At 48.1% G+C, this 6000-nt stretch overlaps 1 protein-coding gene across 1 annotated transcript in view; it reads left to right on the forward strand.

Annotated features, from left to right (window-relative positions):
- Nek11 (NIMA related kinase 11) overlaps positions 1-6000 on the forward strand; it is a 219299-nt gene that overhangs the window by 149034 nt on the left and 64265 nt on the right. The window lies entirely within an intron of this gene.

Consider the following 6000-nt stretch of genomic DNA (forward strand, 5'->3'; position numbering starts at 1 on the left):
GGGGTGTAAGGAAGCTCACAAGGAAACTGAGGCTTGCTAAGATGCTCTATTGCAAGCAGGCCACTGTTTCCACAGGCTATCTTCTGCGCAGCTGTGGTGACAGAAACAACAGGTAGAGGCAATAGTGGAAAGGCAGCCAAGGCCCGCTTTACTATATAGAATTGCCGAGCTATATACAAGGCTGACCTTATGCCAGTTCTAGGGAAAGTGCAGAACTGTGAAAAGCAAACAAGCCCCAACTCTCTCCTGCTAAGGGATGCAAAATTATTTTCCCCTGTGATTTTTCAAATAGACGATGCTAGAACTTTGAGCCTCAGTAGGGACACTGCTCTGCCTTCTATTTTAAAATCATTCCAATAATGACCTAATTTAGTAAACTGCATACACAGGAGGCAACATGTTTTGTCCTGCATTGACATTAGAAGTCACTCTCATTTCTAAGAGGCCTGTCGTGCGATTGCAGGCAGTTGAGCTATTTCTTCCCCAGTAACTGCACTGCTGTGTCACAGGCAAACCCACTAAAGTGTAAGGTATATTTCCAGCTTGGTGTGCCATTCTTGTGTGGTGACCGGCCTTTATGCCTCAGTGGCTGTTGTTCAAGCAGCTTGGTGGTCCTTTCCTGCAGGGTGACTGGTCCATCCTGGTGGTCCGTTCCTGCAGGGTGACTGGTCCATCTTGGCGGTCCGTCCCTGCAGGGTGACTGGTCCATCTTGGCGGTCCGTTCCTGCAGGGTGACTGGTCCATCTTGGCGGTCCGTTCCTGCAGGGTGCCTGGTCCATCTTGGCGGTCCGTTCCTGCAGGGTGACTGGTCCATCTTGGCGGTCCGTTCCTGCAGGGTGACTGGTTTCTGTAGCCTCAGCGACTGCTGTTCACAGGAGTGAACTGGATGCCCCAGTTTCTGCTCCTGTCCTGGTCTAGCCTTGATGCAATGGTTCTTTTCCTTTTCCATCCCGTGTTCCTCGTCCAGTACAAAGTGTAGATCACTGCTGGCCACTCTGAGATACCCAGACCTCACCGGGAAAGGCTGTTTTTAGAGCTGGGCGATTACTAGGGAAGTTAGTAAACAAGAAGGAAAAGAGATGCTTAGGACCTAAAGACAGCACCAAAATGCATGAAAATGGGTAGTGGTGTAATGACCTCAAATCCTGGATCAAACACAGGACCAAGTTGCTGCATGCTCTGTGGAGTTTAAATGAGGATTCATCTAGAACTGGCCTTGAGATTCTTCATCTGCCAAAAATAAATGTGCGTCACAGGACTTCCTTTTGGGGTTGGAAAGTCTTTCTCTTTTGGGCCCAATAACTCCCTTGATTGCTGGCATGTCTTCCTAGACTGTTTGGCATGTGTTGGGTAAAGAGACTAAGCTCTTAAAGACCAGGCAGAGGGACTGGCTGGAGGTCCCTCTTCCACACCACCGAACCTCCAGGAACAGGGTGCAGCAGGGGGAGTCAGGTCTCAGCTGCTCCTGGAAAAATCTATCCCTCTGTCTTGGGTCGATGTCACGCCATCAGTCCATCAGCCCCACTTGGTTGTTTCTTCTCCTCACCCATTACATTTCCAAACTGCAGTCCATGTCTCCTGAGTTCTGTGGCTGGATATCGTGAATGTCTTCAAGACTCCGAAGCAACCCATAAGCCCTGACTTGCAGGGACCCAGGGCCTTCATAGGAGGCACCTACAGCTAGAGGGCTTTAATAATGCAGGGCAAAAGAGGACTTTAGCCTGAAATGTGGGCCCGTGACAGCCACATGTCAGCAGCTCTGAATTTAGAGGCGGCATTTAGTGTTGTGGGAGCCAGCACTTGGAGTTTAGAAGATGTGGCTCTGTGTACCTGTCACCAAGTACACTAGGGAAGAAGGCAACCCCACCAGTGAGCTAGGAACTCTGATCTCAGCCTCCTAATTCCATGGCAGCTCCATAGAAGTGCCAGTAGCTCTGTGCCCTGGCTCTGGGTAGCAGCACCCTCTGTCTTCCCATGCGTTATGGATGGAGCAAGGGCCTAGTTGCTAGTGAGACCCAGCTAAGGTCCACAAAGCAATTTGAGTATGCAGAAAGAGGCGCCACCATGTCGTTTAGGTTTCTTCTGTGACTTAGGACTATTGTGGATATGGTGTGCAGAACAGTAGACAATGGCTTATTAATACAGCTGACTGAAAAGAAAATAGGTGGATTATTGTGTGTCCACCTACATATCACATCCTCAGTGGCAGAGGTACAGGGTGTGTGGAAGAGAGCCAACAGACAGCCCTGCCCTGTGCGCATTTCAGACTCATGTGCTTAGTACTATCTGTGATGCGCTGTGCTTGATAGGTCTTCCAGTCACCAGCCTGTCTTCCTAGAAGCCTGGACTTGTGTGCCTAGTCATGTAGCCAAGACCGCTCATAGATATCCTGAAATCAGCATGTCTGAACGTGAGCTCCTCGGCCCCTCTGCAGCTCCTCCTGAGTCAAGCTCCACTCACTTCCTTCCGCTCACCCTCATATCCAGTCTATCAGCAAAATCTATGGACTTTTCCTTCGTGGCACACTGTGTGATCACAGCTTAGTATCTCTACCCTTGTAACTTCAGCTGGAAGCTCTCGTGAAGCGCTCTCTCTCTCTCTCTCTCTCTCTCTCTCTCTCTCTCTCTCTCTCTCTCTCACTCTCTCTCTCTCTCTTCCTCTCCCTCCCCCTCCCTCTCCCTCTTCTTTTCTGTATCCTTGCCTCTCACTCGGAGTCTATACAGAGGCCCTCCCCCATCTCCTCCACCCTCATCACCATCATCTCACTCTGGTCCCTCATCTACTGTTCCTGAGGGCCCCCACTGTGCCAGTGCAATCACACTTGCCTCCTTCTTGGAGAACACCAGATGTGTGTGTCTTTAGCAGCGTGTTGTGTCCTTCCCATAAGATGCACTAGCAATATTAGAGCCATCTGTCTTCAGGTCTTTGCTATGTGTCATCTTACGGTAGAGGCTCTGCTACATTAAATCAAGTCCCCTCACTAGCCGGAGCATTCACTCTTCAGCCCTCCTGCTTTCTTTTTCTCTATAGTCTTTTCAACATCCGAGTCACTGCTCTTTGCTAGTTCCTTCACTTAAGGTCTGTGTCCATACTCTAGGGAGATAGAAGGTAAGTATTGTACTCATGGTACCTTTTAAGAATATTTGTCACCGAGTAAATTCACAGTAGATATTGGGGGGATGTATGCACGAGTGACAAATAAATGGATGAATACCCACAGAGTAGAATCCAGTTGTGCAGGCAGCCAGGAAATAAATAAAATAAACACAGAAATAAAACAAGTGATACAAAGGAGCATAGCTTGGAGGGAAAATGGTGTTGGGTGTTGTGCAGAGGGCAGCTAAGAAAAGTCAAGGAGAACTCTCAGGAGATGAAAGTGTGCCTACCACTTGATACAAGGAAAGGGAGTAGGAGCATATGCCAGAGAGAGCAACCCATATGTCTGAAGCCCCTGGTGATGAGGAGGCCATAGCTTGTACCACGAAGGGCTCCTGAACTCTGGAGGAAGAGAGAAGATTGATGTCTGAAGCCCCAGGTGATGAGGAGGCCATAGCTTGTACCACGAAGGGCTCCTGAACTCTGGAGGAAGAGAAAATATTGATGTCTGAAGCTCCAGGTGATGAGGAGGCCACAGCTTGTACCACGAAGGGCTCCTGAACTCTGGAGGAAGAGAGAAGATTGATGTCTGAAGCCCCAGGTGATGAGGAGGCCATAGCTTGTACCACGAAGGGCTCCTGAACTCTGGAGGAAGAGAGAAGATTGTAAGTGGGAGGCTAATTCAGTGAAGAGTAACTGAAAGCCTTGAAATGTGTCAGAACTGAGCCTGGCATAGCTTAGGGTTCGAACACATGCCTAGTGTGAGCAAAACCACCGGTACAAAAGGGGGGCTTTTGTGGAGGAAAAAAAGGAAGGGAAGGAAAGGGAAGGAGGAAAGGAGAGGCAGAGAGGAGGAGAGAGAAACCTGTGGTGACAGAAATCATGACAGCATTGCAGGGCAAACTGGAAGGATGTCAGAAGGACTGTGTGAGGGCTGGGGAGTATCTTCACTTTGGCTGGTGTCTGTGCAGGCATATCCATTCTTGAGAAGTCACTATTGCACACCTGAGATCTGTGTGCCTCCATCTCTGCTGAGCTTGTCTCCCTGAAAGCAGCTCTGATTCAATACTGCCCTGAAGAGGGGATCAGGAACTGGGGCTGGGAGACAGCATTCATAATCGTGAGCCACATCTGTCCTGCTGCTTCCTGGCTGCAGCTGGCCAGTCAGAATGTTGTAGAGTTGGGAAGATGTGATCTCTCTGGAAGAGGTGGGTCCAGAATGGCCTTGGCTTAGTAGAAAAGATGACTGGGGATTGTTTCCCTGGGTGGGATAGACTCTAAGTGGACAGGTAACAAGTAAAAGAAACCAATTCCTTAAACTCTGCATGTCCACTGGCACCAAGGACCACTGAGTATGACAACATGCCAGGGTCTCCCTGCGGTGGAGCCATCATGGAGAGTCTATCTGTTTTGTGTGTAGATCTACAGAGCTGAACTTGCTCGGGGTTGTTTAACAGATGGAGAACATGGGCATACCACAAAGGCATCCACAAACCCCTTTGAGAAGCTTCTGGCCACTGGAATATATAAAACACTTCTGTAATCGTGAAGTTTTGTGTGTGCGTGTGTGTGTGAGTGTGCATGTGTGTGTGCATGCATGTGTGCATGTGTGCAGCTATAAGCTGCCAGCCTTCCCAGGATGTCTATGCCTTTGGGAGTTAGTTGGCATAGCCCACTAGCCTTGAGCGTAGAGGAGGCTGCATGTAGACAGATGGTTGGGTTTTCACTGCCTCCAGGTAAAGGATAAGTAAGCGCAGTAACCCCCCAGGAGGCTCTTGAGAGCATCTAAAGATAGATACACAACCTCCGAGGGGCCATTAGAGTCTGCCCAAGAAACCTTCATCCTAAACTAAATTCTTATGGCAGCTGTGTTCTGTTCATTCATTCACTTGAATATTCCCCCTTTAGTTGGCACAAGATAGAATACTATATATAGTTATCATTTTACAGAAGTCAATGCCTAGATCTCTCTCTTATTCACCCATATATTCAGTTTCATCAAAGAATGCATTTATTGTTTTTAGTTCCCTAATTTTTAAAAGTTTCTTCCCCTTAGTTTATCATTTCTGACTCCTAAGTTTCAAACTTGCTCAACATTCTTCTTAACGACATGAATGTTAACCAGCCTACAGGTGAGTTTTCTTTTCATCCATTTAGCAAGAGAAGTCTTCTTTGGGGAAGATGGAAGAGGGGAGGCAGAACATCCTAGGCTCATACGCTCACCTTCTTTTGTTGCTTCTTCTGCATCTTCATCCACATACTGAGTACAAGAGGCATGAACACATAAACCTTTGGTCCTGGGTTCTCCTATGAGTGGGTTCATACTGCTTTGTCCTATAATAGGTGTGGCAAAGCCTCTTTTCCATCATCCCTTCACAGTTTTCCCCGAGGTTCAATTGTAGCTTGAATGGAGTGTCTTGGGTAAGCAACACCTTGGGCAACAGACTGGCTTGGAATGACATATCTTCGGTTGCCCTCATCCACCCCACCGGTTTGAGCAGAAATCTGGGCTGTGATCTCTTCTGGATGTTGCAATGATGGTTTTGAGCCTTTTAGCAAACACATAGTCCATGTACACCAGGTATGGGCCTATGGGCTTTAGAGCAACTGAGTCTTCTCACAACCCCTTTTGCAGATAGGGGAATGGAGGCGTGAATACACTAAATAATCTGCTCAAAATATAAACTGATTATGGCAGGGTGGGATTTAAACTCCAGCAGGCTGGCTTCAGAGACCACGTCTCTCTAAGTCTTGATATTATTTGTCCTAAGTCCAGCGTTGTGCCGATGCTCACCTTTTTCTTGTAGTTTGTAGGAGAACCAGTTCATTGCAGTCTTGCTCACGCATTTCACCTCCCAGCGATGGTTTACAAACAATATCCAGTTCTAGCCAGAAAGTGACAGA

This window comes from Microtus pennsylvanicus, chromosome 3 (genome assembly GCF_037038515.1).
Source record: "Microtus pennsylvanicus isolate mMicPen1 chromosome 3, mMicPen1.hap1, whole genome shotgun sequence".
In the NCBI taxonomy this organism is placed as follows: Eukaryota; Metazoa; Chordata; class Mammalia; order Rodentia; family Cricetidae; genus Microtus; species Microtus pennsylvanicus.